The sequence below is a fragment of the Vipera berus genome (genome assembly GCF_964194415.1).
Source record: "Vipera berus genome assembly, chromosome: 3".
NCBI classification, from domain to species: Eukaryota; Metazoa; Chordata; class Lepidosauria; order Squamata; family Viperidae; genus Vipera; species Vipera berus.
The window spans coordinates 45792383-45807500 of record NC_138204.1 but is presented as its reverse complement, the minus strand read 5'-3'; the positions used below and the strand labels follow the sequence as shown (position 1 = coordinate 45807500).

Sequence of the window (15118 nt, the reverse complement as noted above, 5' to 3'; positions counted from 1 at the left end):
TAAATCAGTGAGCTCCTTGCCAGTAGCAATGGATCATGTCTATGGTCCCTACTTTCATTTTTATCCTGGAGATAGTTTTGAATGTTGATTCTAAAAATATTGTTACAGTTCCCAAAATCCAGGAATATGTGGAAGGATGGCTGTTCTCGAAAATTTACCCTCTGGCTTTCTCTTAACTGCATGTATGGACTCCATTTCCCCTGTTTGTTTGTTTTTGGATTTTGTTTTTCGCATACTCAGAGCCCCTTTAAGTCCATTATCAAGTTTTCAGTGTTAAAATTATCCCAAATAAGCAATTTTCTGTCTTTTTCAGGATCAGGACTGCATACATCCTAAAATACCGTAGGACGCTTTTGAAAAGAAAATTATTTACTCTCATAAAATCTTAACCCTGCTCACAAAGGAATACAAGGATTGGGATAACTCACTGCAGCCAGGTGGTGTGACTGGACGGCTGCAGCCATCTGAACTCTGCCAGGTAGGCATGGGTGGGCATGGCCAGGTCAATGCAGAAGATTAGGTGCAGCCAGCTTGGGGCAGATGACTTGGGTGGCTGAGTGGCAGTGAGTCATCATAGACCCTTGCCCACATGTGTTATGTGCCTCTATTTATCACTCTGCTCATTGCAGTTTCTCCAAAATGGAATGCTGTCCCTGTCTATTCCCTATAGTATCACCTCTGGTTATACTGTTGGGAATCTTTGGCATATATTAGTTGTTTACATGCTTGGGTATTTCTGGCTTATGCTCCATTTGAAGTGTTTTATGGTCCCTTGCTTTAGTAAGGGACACAAATCATATTCCACTCTGTAAGACCCAACTGTATGGCATCAGAAATAAAAATATGTGATGCAGAACAGGCTTCCATGAATCAGGCGTCTGATTTGGTGAAGACTACACTGAGACCAAAGCAATAGTTCCATTTTGTCCTGACAAACCTCTGATCTAATTAAACAGTAGGTTAACACATTGTGTCACATGCTCGAGACATCACATGAGTAGGTAGCAGAAGAATAACAAGTATTAAAGTAATACTTTGTCCAAAGATCCATATTACCTCCACATGTTCTCTGCTTCAGGGAAGGTGACAGTAAATTCAGTTGCAGCCTAATGTACACTCAATTTGCTTCATCACCCTAACTTTGACCCGCAGTGACAAGGCCTGGCCTGCTTAACGTGAGAGATCTGCTCTACATTAAAAAAAGAAAAGAAAAGAATCTAAAGCAGAATACATTTAAGCTGACTCTTATATTGACACTGGTGCTTAGGAACTAACCAAGCTCCATTTCTAACTGTGCAGGGTAACTATTTTTCATTTTTATGACAGTTTCTTTAGCTTGGATATGGCTCCCTGCTTTCCTTAGTAAAGAAGCAAGACAGCTGATGGAACAGCAAAGGTAAATGCTGGTGGATGGCATTGGCTGCTGAAGGCTTCGTCTTATCTTATACATTTGATTGCTTTACATTGTTTGATCAATTTGTCACTGAGAGAAACATTAAGATTTCTGTAATCCATTGTAGTGCAAATATTTGGGACTCAAATTGATTGAGCTTCTAATTTTATTTTGGAAACTGGGTCCAATGAAACTATAAGGTTGTATTGAGACAAATTTAACCACAGCTTGTTTCCTAGGTTTGCCAAACTTATTGTCTAGACTCTAGGCTGATTATGTTTTTAATATAAATTGTTTTAATTTTTAAAATCAGGCTAATGAAGCTTGAAAATGAAAAGTTTCAACAAACATGACTTGAATTAGAGCACAAGGAATCTGAGGTTGGCCAAATTTCCAGGATTAAAATACCTACGTCTGTAAAATATATATTTTTAAAATATGTTGTAGAATGTTTGTTTGTGCTGGTCCTCAGCATTAAACTTCTTAATTGCTCATCTGGCAAAAAAAAAAGTTGAAACAGCAAAAAAGACTAGTATTTGCTGTAGCCTCCATCAAAATGTTGTTTTTCTTATTTCATATGGAGGACAAAATACTGTCATCTCAATACAATGTCAGAACATGCTTTTTTCATACTGCATGTTGCTTCTGATGATGATAAACCATCAATGGTAGCTAACTGAAGAGAGATCCCATAAGCTTGGCTCTTTCAGATCTCACAGGTCCAGGCTGAAGAGGAAACTAAGGTTTAATGTGAGTGAAAGCTTACTTGGCTTTACTGCAACAAATTTTTAAGGCCTGGGATCAGAGATTAATACTAACATGTAGGGAATATTCCCCTGTCACTGATTACCTACAGGTAGTAATTAAACCACTGGAAACAGAAAAAGCAGTTTTGCTGGAATAAGTAGTCCCAACAGATCATAAATCTCAAGTATTTATGTTGCAAACTGTTTTCACTATGGGTATTTTCACACATAATACTTGAAGCAGCTTTTTTATTTTCCCATAATTAGAACAAGCCTATATAATCTAAAATGATTTTCCCCAGCTCTCTAGGGGGATCAGATTTCAACTTTCATAATACCTAACAAGTCCGGGTCAGTGCCGATTGAGAACCATTCAGTACAGCTGTAGGGAACTCACATCAGGAAGACTAGGCCAAAATGGAAATATAATTTTAAGATAAGTTGTTTCTGCTTTCTTTTTCTCCTTCCTCTGGACAAATTCTTACCAATGTGCAATATACACAGATATCAGGGAGGATGTTCAGAAGTGCTCACATTATCATGCCTTGTGTTCAAAGATATGTGCCCTGAAAATTTAAAAATAATTGCCTACATGGAAGGGATCTTCCTTTAGTGAAAACCTATTGCACCATCCAAATGTAACCTCTATGATGGTATCAAAATTCTATTTCTAGCTTCCTAGCACTTTTCTAACTCCTAAATGTTCTCCATACATTTATTTGGGAAGTAAATTTAACAATCTATTTTATATTCTATAGAACAGAGGCCCCCAATCTTTTAGGCACAAGGGACCGGTTCTGTGGGGAGAGGTTTTTCTGCAGACCAGAGGGGACGTGGTTTCGTGTGCTGCCTGCATTCCATCAGTGGGGCTTCGCTGGTTTGTGCAGCCTGGTTTCTGGCATGCCATTGCTCAGTGCTGGTCCACAGACCGGGGGGTTGGGGAGCTCTGCTATAGAGGATTCCCAATAACCATATATTGTTTGCTATCAGTCCTTGTAGCACTAGAAATACAAAATTTCTTTCTGAAGGCATCCAGCAACAACAACAACAAAAAGGTGGTAAGCTGATTAAAGATTTGAAGAGAAATTTACAGTTTCATTATTAAGACTTTTTAGATAAATAATATGCCTGCAACTTGTTTGATTTGTCTTATTCATCAGAACCATGACACCTCACATGGCCAGATGGTTTTCCAGCTGAGTTCTGTGGAATTTTGGAGAGCCTCAGCAACAGAACCAACAGTAGTGAAAGAAGTGACCATTTCTACACCATACCTCTAATAACACACAACAACAAAGAAAGGTATGTGTACAAACATTTCCAGGGTGCACTACTGGTTAATTGCCCATGCCTTAAAGTGCACCCTAGAAGCTTCTACAATTCATTAACTCAATGAGGTGATTATTCTTGTTTATTGAAACTAGCTCTAGCACATTTTTGAACAACCATAGCTGTGCAGTGATAGTGCTATGAGAAAAGTCATGTCTTGAAAAGCAAAGCAACTTAGAAAAAAAGATCCTTGATAGAAGATAAAGACAGTTTTGTGGTACCTTAAAGACTAATTTTTTGACAACATAAACCTTCATAGATCACCATCCATTTCATCAGATGTATCAAGTAATGTTCTGAGAAAAGAACATAAAATACAAACAGATATTGTTGGAAAAGAAAGGAAAGGAAATGGCATGAGATATGAGGGATTGGGAGAATAAATATATCATCCATTAACAAAGCGATAGATAAATATAAAATAGAGGTCTTGCACTGGATAGCAGATAAACATACTTGTTGTGATAAAATCTTTTAATAGGTGAGATGCTGTTAAATCTTCTAATGAATTTTAACCCAAGATATCTCAGGATGAAATGGTCTCACTATTTCCTGTTCTGAAGGATTAATACTTACAGGTCAGTCAGTTTTCTAAAAACTGAAATGTTCCTTCCATGGTTTTAGGAATTAGTCATGTCTAGTGTCAGATTTGTGTCCCTTTATTCCTTTTCACAGGCTTTCCACTGCGTCCAATGAAAGATACACCGGATCACTGTTGACAAATGATAGCATATAACATATAAAAGGATTAAGAAAAATATCTTTTCCATGGGCTGTGGGTTTTTGTAATAATATTGTCAATATTTAGACAACAATAGAAAAGGAACGTATCAAATTTGCAGATGACACCAAACTGGTAGGAGTAGCCAACACCCAGAAGATAGGCTTAAGATACAGAAGTTCCTTGACAGACTTATAAGGGCCCTATCTAACAAAAAGAAATTCAATGGTGAGAAAAGAAGGTTCCACATTTAGGCAAGAAAAAAGGCAAGAAAAACCAAATGTATAGGTATAGAACATGTTAGAATATGTTGTTGAAAAAATGGTTTGTTTAACAGAGTATTATTAATACACAGTGGAAGTTGTACTGGGACTTTTAGGCAAACAGTAATGCACTAACACGAGTTTTATAACTTATTTTTACTCAGACAACAAAAAGAAACACAGTAAGAAATAGTCCAAGTATCAATCCAGTATCATGCACATAAAAGTCAGTCCATAAAAAACATAGTATCAAAATACAAAAGCTGCTTACCAATATCAAAAACAATATACACTGTAGCAAGCAGTTGATTCTTGAGAGAATAAATATCAAGTTAGCAAACAAGAGAACAAGAGGTATCCAAACACTAACATCAAACACATATACAAGAGCAACTACGTGTAACATCTAACTCTCTTTTATGTGGAATAATTACAGCCACACCCTTAGGCCGTTTAACTCCTTAAAGGTGCTTTTACTCCATTATATAATATTGTCACCCAAATCAAATTTAATCTCTAACAATCTCCCCTTTTGGGTGGCATATTATACATATATTTTTACAATCTCAAATTACACATATCACAAACAGATTTATGCTTTATAGCACCCTGAGCTTTAGTAAACTGGTCAGCAATATTATCTTCAGTTGCACAATATTCCAGTTTAATCAAATTATCTTTAACACATTGTCTGACATTTAGATACCGTAGATCCGTATGTTTTGATCTAGTTTTCACTGCAGCATTAGTTGCTAATTTTATAGCTGCTTGATTGTCTTCATACACTTTTATTGGTTCATTACAATTTAAACCCATATCAAACAATAATTGTTTCCATACCAATAGCTCAGTACATAATAAAGATAAACAAGAAAATTCGGATTCAGTTGTTGATAAGCTTATATGCTTCTGTCTGTTAGACCTCCATCCTACTAAAGCGTTTCCCAATAATACAACCAATCCTGAAGTGGATTTCCTGGTTACAGTATCAGATGCAAAACTAGCATCTGCAAATGCTTTTAGTTCCAATTCCTTTGTTGGCTCTAGATATAGAGAATAATGTATGGTGTGCTTCAAATATCTTAAAACTCTTTTCGCACCTTGCCAACATCTGGTTGTAGGATTCTCACAATATCTAGCTAAATGATTAACTGTAAATGCTATATCAGGTCTTGACCAGTTACATAAATACATCAAGCTGCCTATTAATGATTGATATATCTTTTTATCAAAGACATTGCTGTTATCTGCTGAACTCTCAAAACCTTGAACCATAGGTGTTTTTACTGGTTTACAGTTTTCCATATTATAACGTTTCAGCAAACCATTAATTTTCTTAGCTTGAGACAGTTTAAATCCTTTACTAGTCCTGACAATATCCAGCCCTAGATAATGACTAATAGCTCCTAGATCTTTTACTCTAAATTTTCTTTTTAACCCTGAAATTATTCTTTCAGTTTCTGTTTCATCTTTTGCTATAATAGCAATATCATCAGTGAATAATAATAACAATGATAATTCACTATTTTGCTGTTTTATAAATAAACAAGGATCTGCAATACTAGCTTTAAATCCCAAACTATTTAACTCTTTTACTAAACATCTATTCCACTCATAACCTGACTGTTTTAAACCATACAAACTCTTATTCAGTTTCCAACAGTACCCTACCTTACTTTCTATTCCTGATGGAACTTTCATATATATATCATGGTTTAATGTTGCATGCAAATAAGCAGTTTCAATATCTACATGTTTTATACTATAATTCTTATTTGCTGCCCAAACTAAAGCAGCCCTAAGAGTGGAAGCTCTTAACGTTGGGGAAAATACTTCATCATAATCACTATTATTCTGTGCAAATCCTTGAGCAACTAATCTTGCTTTATGTATTACCTCTCCTGTAACACTTTCTTTCAGTTTAAAAACCCATTTACATCCAATTAACTTTTCTGTTTTAGGTATTTTAACCTCTTGATAAACATTAAGATCTTGCAAAGACTTTATTTCTTTATCCATAGCTACTTTCCAATTCTTTCTTTCATTCTCAGGATACATTTTTATTTCTTCAACATTAGAAGGTTCAATGTCTATTTGACAAATTAAACCTGCCTCGAAACGATCAGGCTGTCGTCTTTCCCTGTTAGACCTTCTGAGAATTATTGGACTTATAGGTACATTTACATTATTATCTTCTTCCTCTCCTGTCTCCACTATCAGTGGTTCTTGTTTGATCTCTCTAGCAGGTTCCTCCTCTTCTTTATCACTTTCATTTGAGGAGTTAGTTAAATCTTGTTGAGGAATATATACAATATCTTCTACCCTTTCCCAGCCTGACTGTTCTTGAAAAACAGCGCTAGAACTACAATAAATGTTTTTAGTACCTTTCTCCCAGAACCGATAAGACTTATGGTTTAACTCATAGCCAACAAAAAATAATTGTTTAGCTCTATGTTCTCCTTTATTTCTTATTGAACTTGGAATATGTACCCAAGCAGGTGTCCCAAATGTGTGAATATAACTAAGATTTGGTTTTCTCTTATACCATAAGGTATAAGGAATTTTACCTGTAGCTGAACTAACCACATTGTTTAAAATATGATTAGCACATTTTGCTGCTTCTCCCCATAAGCTATCAGGTAAACCAGAATCCTCAATCATAGATCTAATCATAGCTTGCAATGTTTGGCCCCTCCGTTCAACAAATGCATTATGCTGAGGTCTATAAGGAGCTGTACGTCTATGCTCTATTCCCTCTGAAACTAACAGCTCATTGAACTGTTTATTAACAAACTCAGTTCCATTGTCTGTTATTATGGTTTTTACATTTAACTGAGTTTTCCTTTGTACAAACTTGAGCCAATTAGATATTGTTTGTATAGTTTCAGTTTTTGACGTAAGGAGATAACAGAACCCATATCTGCTATAATGGTCTAGAATATTTAATATGTAGCAAGCACCCCCTAAACTGGGTTTCATAGGACCTATCAAATCCATAAATACCAGTTCTAATGGAGTTGTGGTTTTAAATCCATCTAACCTATTAGCTGGTGCTGCCCTGCTCTTTTCTCTACCACATACATTACACTGCAGATATTTCTTACAAGCCTTTAACTTAAACCCATTAGACAAAGCTACAGTTCTTTTTAGTGTATTAAAATTCACATGACCCAATCTTCTATGTAATAAATGAATACATTCATCATGTGGTTTTTGATTTGTACAAGTAGTAGCCATTATAATAGGATCATTGCTAATTACAAACAAACCGTCTTTCATATTAGCTATTAAGTTCACTTCATTCTTTTGAATAAGACATTCCTCCCCTTGGAAAGTAACTTTAAAACCTGCTTCCAATAATGCCTTAACTGATAATAGATTATAATCACATCTGGGAACATATAGCATTTCCAAATTTTGTTTTAAAAATGAACAGTAAACCTTACCCTCTCCAGAGACCTTGACTTTCCAGCCATTAGCCATAGAAATATATTTTTTACTAGACCTTATATTCTCAAAATCCCTTTTTATTTTTGAAATACAGTGTGTAGCTCCACTATCTACCACCCACCAATTGTGGTTATTAGTAGTTCTATTAGCTACAGCTACATTAATCAGCTTTTTATTCTTTCTATGGCTTTCCTTTCTCTGACAATTACTATTCTGACAAAACTTAGCAATATGTCCCTTTAACCCACAATTAAAGCATTTCCTTAAAATATAAGCAGATTCAGTCTTCTTTATTTCTTGTTGCAATGGCTCTCTCAACTGTTTTCTCTCCATACGACATCTTGATTCTTCCAACAACCTTCCAGTTATTGAAGAAACAGTTAGGTCTTCTTTGGACAAAACCTCCAAGGACGATACAAAGGCATCGTAGCTCTCATCCAATGATGATAAAATGATGTAAACCTGGTGAAGCTCTGAGAAAATAAGTTCTTTTTCTTGCAGTTCCAACAAAGTTGCTTTTATAAAGTTAAGGTGAGCTAACATATCGCCATTCTTTTCCAGTCTAGCTCTAAATAGCTTTCTGGTAAGATTTATATGAGCACCAACACTGTCCCGAACAAAAATCTTTTTCAACTTAGCCCAACATTTAGCAGCAGACTCTTCTCCACGCACATGGACTAGCTGTTGGTCTCCTAATGTTAGCCCAATAATAGATAAAGCCTTATCATTGTCTTTATTGAAGTCTACAATCTTCTTGTTATCTTCTTCATTAGTTGGATCCCAGGCAGTTACATCAGGAGGATTATGGACTATTTTCCAAAGACCTTGATTTTGTAATAGCAAACTACATTGTGTAGACCAGGATACGTAGTTTGACCCATTAAGCCGGGTAATGCAGAATGGATTGAATAGTCCTTGTGCCATTGTCTGAATTTGAAAACTCAGTTAGAAAATATAAATACAATACTGTGCCTGTCCTCAGCACCACACTGGATCTGGGCCCATAACCATTGTTAGAATATGTTGTTGAAAAAATGGTTTGTTTAACAGAGTATTATTAATACACAGTGGAAGTTGTACTGGGACTTTTAGGCAAACAATAATGCACTAACACGAGTTTTATAACTTATTTTTACTCAGACAACAAAAAGAAACACAGTAAGAAATAGTCCAAGTATCAATCCAGTATCATGCACATAAAAGTCAGTCCATAAAAAACATAGTATCAAAATACAAAAGCTGCTTACCAATATCAAAAACAATATACACTGTAGCAAGCAGTTGATTCTTGAGAGAATAAATATCAAGTTAGCAAACAAGAGAACAAGAGGTATCCAAACACTAACATCAAACACATATACAAGAGCAACTACGTGTAACATCTAACTCTCTTTTATGTGGAATAATTACAGCCACACCCTTAGGCCGTTTAACTCCTTAAAGGTGCTTTTTTTATAATATTGTCACCCAAATCAAATTTAATCTCTAACAGAACAGGTGGTAACTGGCTAGTAACTGTGAGAAGGATCTTGGAGTCCCAGTGGACAATCACTTAAATTTCAGCCAGCAGTGTGCTGCAGCTGCCAAAATAGGCAACACATCTTCTTATCTAATGAGTCCTAGGCTGCATTAAAAGAAGGACAGAATCAAGATCACATGAAGTGTTAATACCACTTGATAATGCCTTGCTAAGACCACACTTGGAATATTGCATCCAGTGTTGGTTGCCATGATATAAAAAAGATATTGAGAGTTTAGAAAGAGTTCTTCTCTGAAGAGCAACAAAGATGACTAGAGGACTGGAGGCTAAAACATACAAGTTTTAAAGACTTCAGAGTTTCTTAGTATCAACAGCAAAAGGGTGATTAGAATGTTGATTTTGGAAAGTTATAAATGGACTAACCAGAAGGCAAGACAAGAACCAATGGATGATAACTAATCAAGGAGAGAATCAAACCAGAACGAAGGAAAAAATTATTTACTATTAGAACAATTAATCAGTGGAACTACTTGCCACCTGAAGTTGTGGGTGTTCCGATACTGGAGATTTTTAAGAAGAGATTGGTCAACCACTTGTCTGAAATGGTATAGAGTTTCCTGCCTGAGCAGGGGGTTGGACCAAAAAATGTCCAGGGTCCCTTCCAACTCTGTTATTTTGTTATTCTGTTTTATATAAATAGTTAAGGCAGCAGACTTAGTATCTGGTTCTAAATGGACTAACAAGGCATATAGAGTGGAAATAAGACTTTGAAATTAATTACACAAGTCTTTCCTATGGGTTGTTTTGAATTTTATTTTTTTTTAAATGAAGAATTTGAAATTATAAGAAATATTGCCGTGGGAAAATGATTAGAGGAAAAACATAATAACAGGAGGTTTTGACAGTTGGGGTGCTAGAGAGAACCAGAGAGAATTGAAATTATAATTAAAGGAGAAGAGACCTATTAATACAGAATGGAACAAAATACTCTAATTGTGGAAGACTGTTAAGATATTCAGAAGTTTCTCTCAAGATTGTCTATTACTATAAAAATGTAACTTATAGAAGGGGAACAGATATCACTGGAGAAAACTAAGAGTGAGGCTGATTCAAAAGTAGATACAAAATGGGCTATAAGTATGATATGGAACAAGATGCTACACTGGCTTATAATGGAACCAGCTGATGTCTTAATATTTAAAAGGCATATTCAAATAACAAACCAGAATAATGACTTGGATAGCCTGCTTGTTTTGGATTTACATATGAGACCTATTAAAGTTTTAAAGTCACTTTTGAGAAGAGATAAAAAGGAAATGAAAAGAAATCAAGTGTTAGAACGTTACTTAAAGGAATTAAAAATCAAGATTGTTAAAAGCAAAGAGAAAGAATACACACTTGGATTATTCGATCAAGATTAACATGCATTATTGTTTCTGGTTACTCTTAATAGACTTTTGCTGATCAGGACTAAATGATGAGGTTTTGAAGGTTTATAGATAGAAAAGATGTGGGAAGAAGGGATTTTTTTATTTATATTTTTAGAGAAAGTAAAAAAGGATTATGTTAAAAAGAAAAGAAGAAATATAAAATTGAATTATTTGATAAAGGTTAAATTGTATATGTTGCTATTTCTGATAACTCTTAATGGACTTTTGCTGAGTAGGACTGCATGGCAGGGCTTTAAGAATTTGTTTATCAATAAAAGATGAGATATAGGAAGAAGATTTCCTTTGTGGTACGTTAGTATCAGAGAAGTTGATAAGTTACTGAAATTGTTTATACTTCTCTTGATGAAGAGGGAAGTCATATACATCTTTTTGTCGTTATATAGGTATATATTTCTTTTCATTTTTGCACTTTCTAATTTTTATTTTTACTTAATAATCAGTCTACCCTTCCTCTGCTATTAAACAAATACAACCTATATAGCTATCCTATTTTTTAAAATATTTATAAGAGCTCTATGAAATAGGCTGAAAGGCAAATGACTTGACAAATATCCGTGTAGTTCATTGGAGAGATGAATCAAAGTATCTCCATTCTGCTTGAGGTTCTCTCCAATCTATTTATTGTTCCTAATGTTCAGAACATTTTCTTTGCAATGAACAATTTGAATTGCTGGAAAATGTAGAGAGATGATTAGGAAATCCCTAACTGTCCAATTTTTTATATAAGAAATAAGATTCACACAGTATTGACCTCAACTATGAAATGGAAACCTGGCAAAATGTAATTGAGTGAAATTTTTGTTAGGCTATTCTCACTTCCATTAAAGCTATTTGCAAATTGTATGTGGTGAAGATAATATTTGACAGCAAATGAACAAAAATGAGGATTGGAAGATTCAGCCCCTACAGGGGATGCTGAAACTCTATTGATTATTATTGCATCTTTGTTTTAATCCAAAAACCAAAGGCCAAAATAAATAAAATGCAGATTTCAACTCATATATACTAAGCAGGAAATAATTTGAAATTCGGAGAAAGACATTTCTTGAAAGAAATTTAAAGAACTAAAAAAAAAAGACTCAGGCAAATAATAGCAATCCAGGAACATCAGCACATCAGCGACTCCTACTTTATTCCTTCTGCTAATGACATGAGCCTGTCAGGTACTGTCAATGTAATTACAGAAAATTGCTATAAGATAAACATCAATGTATTCTGAAAATTGTGCTGCAGCCTCGGGATCCTTTCTGCTTGTCGGATAAGCACCAGTTTTATTTCTTGCTTTTTGGCAAACTCAAGTAGTTGTAAAAACACTTCATCCATTTTCCTTTCACCTTAGACACTCTTTCTTTGGAAGATAAGTTCATAAAATCCTTCTTCCCATGAGCAAGCTGGCCTGGATGGTATTAGAACAAGACATGGATCTGAATAAACCTATCTAATCTGAAGGTGTAAATCACTAAAATATTTTCATATTAATATGAATGTGAATATTATTTCATTTCCATACATCTCTGTACTTCTTATTACTATTAAATCATATGCTTCATTTCCCCTCTTCTTTAATGGGAATTCGTAATATCATCATTTGGTTGCAATGATAGGATGTTACTGTACTTAAATAAATTTCAGAAAAGTCATAAGAGGAAGTTCAGTTAGTGTCAGCACATCAAGTGACCTCTATATAATTCATCCTGATACACCTGAGATCTGAGTCATTGTGTTGTATATAGCAAGCAATTAAATTGTTTCTGTCTAACTACGCTAACTTAATGCACCATATGGTTTAGAAGGGAATTCAGGCTGGCTATACACGTTAGTGATACAGCACATTTTTTGATGCTTCAGGTTCAAGCCATTATGTCTCTAGTCAAACAGTTCTTGTATATCAGAATTTGAAAGAGACCTAAGAGAGACATTGTCCTTCAAAATGCGTTAATCCGACCATCTGGATCAAAACTCTAATCTGATCAAAGCTTTGTCCCTTTATATTGCTTAATGCTGTGGAGAGAATAGTCCATGCTGTCCTGAGCTACTTTATGACCATAATGTCAGATTTTATTGGGCATCTGCCATCCATCTATAAAGCCACACCTTATAGATGACAAGTAGCCAATTTGTATCTCAAAAGAGAGGAAGACACAAAAACTTTGGCTGCAAAAATCCCACATTGCATTAAGGAATTATTGAATAATCCATAGTTGGCTGAATTCGTATAGCATACTACCCCAAAACAAAACAGAAATAATGGCATGGCCAGTGTCAGTTTGAAAGACTAAAAATGTCCTTAATATGATAAGGACTCTGAATGTCTGCATGACTGTTTATCATTTTCATATTCCTGATGCTTCCTTTTCTCATATTTAGTTAATAATACATCTCATTCATAGCCCCATATTACTTGTTCTTCTACATGGGAGTTAAAATCTTGGAGTTCGCCTTCCAGTCCTGAGCAATGCAGACTGCTTGTTTGCCAATATTTCGTGCTTTGACAGTTGGAGCGTCTCAAGGAAATATATGCATATTGTATTGTAAACACTTTTCTTAAAGATGATTAAGATTGTATTGTGAGTACAGAATGCAGTAGACAGGCTGCAAGAGGTACAGTCAATCTCCATTTATTATACCTATTATTGTCTCATCTGTATTGATTGCAATTAGCCACTGATCCAATTCAAAGTCCTGGGCATTACCTATGAAGTCCTTTATAGAGTGACTATGGGTTACTAAGGAAGTGCTTTTTACAAATGAATCTATCTGTCCTGTTTACATGGTTGAGAGAAGATCATGAAGTTAAGAGGGTATGGGCTAGCAGGCCTGGTTAAGAAGGAGTAGTAATTTCTCAGAATCTTTTGTCCTCTTCTCATGTGGCATTCACAAATTAAAGGTAGAAATGTGGCTATTTTTGTTACTATTATTTAACTACATGCTGTATATAAAGGTAAAGGTAAAGGTTCCCTCGCACATGCGTGCTAGTCGTTTCTGACTCTAGGGGCCGGTGCTCATCTCCGTTTCAAAGCCGAAGAGCCAGTGCTTGTCTAAGGACATCTCCGTGGTCATGTGGCCAGCATGACTAGACGCCAAAGGCGCACGGAACGCTGTTACCTTCCCACCGTAGTGGTCCCTATTTTTCTACTTGCATTTTACGTGCTTTCGAACTGCTAGGTTGGCAGAAGCTGGGACGAGTAACAGGCGCTCACTCTGTTTCGTGGCACTCGGGATTCGACCTGCCAAACTGCCGACCTTCTGATCGACAAGCTCAGTGTTCTAACCCACTGAGCCACTGCGTCCCTACATGCTGTATATAGGATATAGCAACTCTGCCAAGGAGACCTTCATTTTCTGGTGGCAGTCATAGCTAGGACAGCCTTTGCACAAGTTCAGGTTGTGCACCAGTTGTGGCCTTTCCTGTGCTCTCATTCAGGCCCTAGTCATCTCACAACCAGACTACTGCAATGTGCTCTACATAGGGTTACCTTTGAAGAACATTTGGAAGCTATAACTGGTGCAGAGTGCAGCTGTGTAGGCAATTCTTTGGGCCCCAAAAATGGCCCATGTAACATAACTGCTCTGCGACGTGCATTGGCTGCCAGTCTGCTTCCAGATGAAATTCAAGGTGTTGGTAATCACCTTTAACACCCTTCATGGCATGGGTCCAGGCTACATAAGGGACCATCTCATCCCATTGATCCACCCCACCCAAGCCCGTTCTGGTATGGGCCAGGTTATTTGAGGACTGCCTCTCCCCAGTTATGTTTATTTGCCCATCAGGTCTGGCAGGAGAGGCATGCTCTGGATAGGGTCTAACTAGGGAATGTCATCTGAGCAAATCATAAGTGTCTGCAGATCCGTCACATACCGGAGGGATAAACTGTTTCAACTCCTCCCCTCAGGGTGGCGCTATGGGGCATTGCATGCCAAAACATCTAGACACAGGAACAATTCCACACACACCCCGTGTCATCACTCTGCTGAACACCTAATTCTTATAGTGTTGTCTAATATCTATGTATTTTTACCCATAGAGTGTGGTGATAGTATTATTATTAATGAAGAAGAAGAAGAAGAAGAAGAAGAAGAAGAAGAAGAAGAAGAAGAAGAAGAAGAAGAAGAAGAAGAAGAAGAAGAAGAAGAAGAAGAAGAAGAAGAAGAAGAAGAAGAAGATTATTATTCTATTGCTTTGCATGTACACTGAGTGCTTTTGTACCAGAGACAAATTTCTTGTGTGTCAAATCACTCTTGGCCAAATAAAGTTCAATTGAATTCAATTCAAATTTGGAATATT

General features: G+C 36.0%; 1 long non-coding RNA gene across 2 annotated transcripts in view; it reads left to right on the top strand.

Annotated features, from left to right (window-relative positions):
- The window catches only part of LOC308667015, a 24615-nt gene extending 9514 nt beyond the window's left edge, over positions 1-15101 (top strand). The window contains exons 2-6 of one of the 2 annotated variants that reach the window (XR_014026211.1): positions 314-478; positions 1327-1396; positions 3300-3441; positions 3950-4046; positions 14859-15101. This is a non-coding gene — a long non-coding RNA (uncharacterized lncRNA). The remainder of the gene's footprint in view (positions 1-313; positions 479-1326; positions 1397-3299; positions 3442-3949; positions 4047-14858) is intronic. The other variant, XR_014026212.1, reaches the window with a different exon arrangement.
- Positions 15102-15118: the final 17 nt, after the last annotated feature.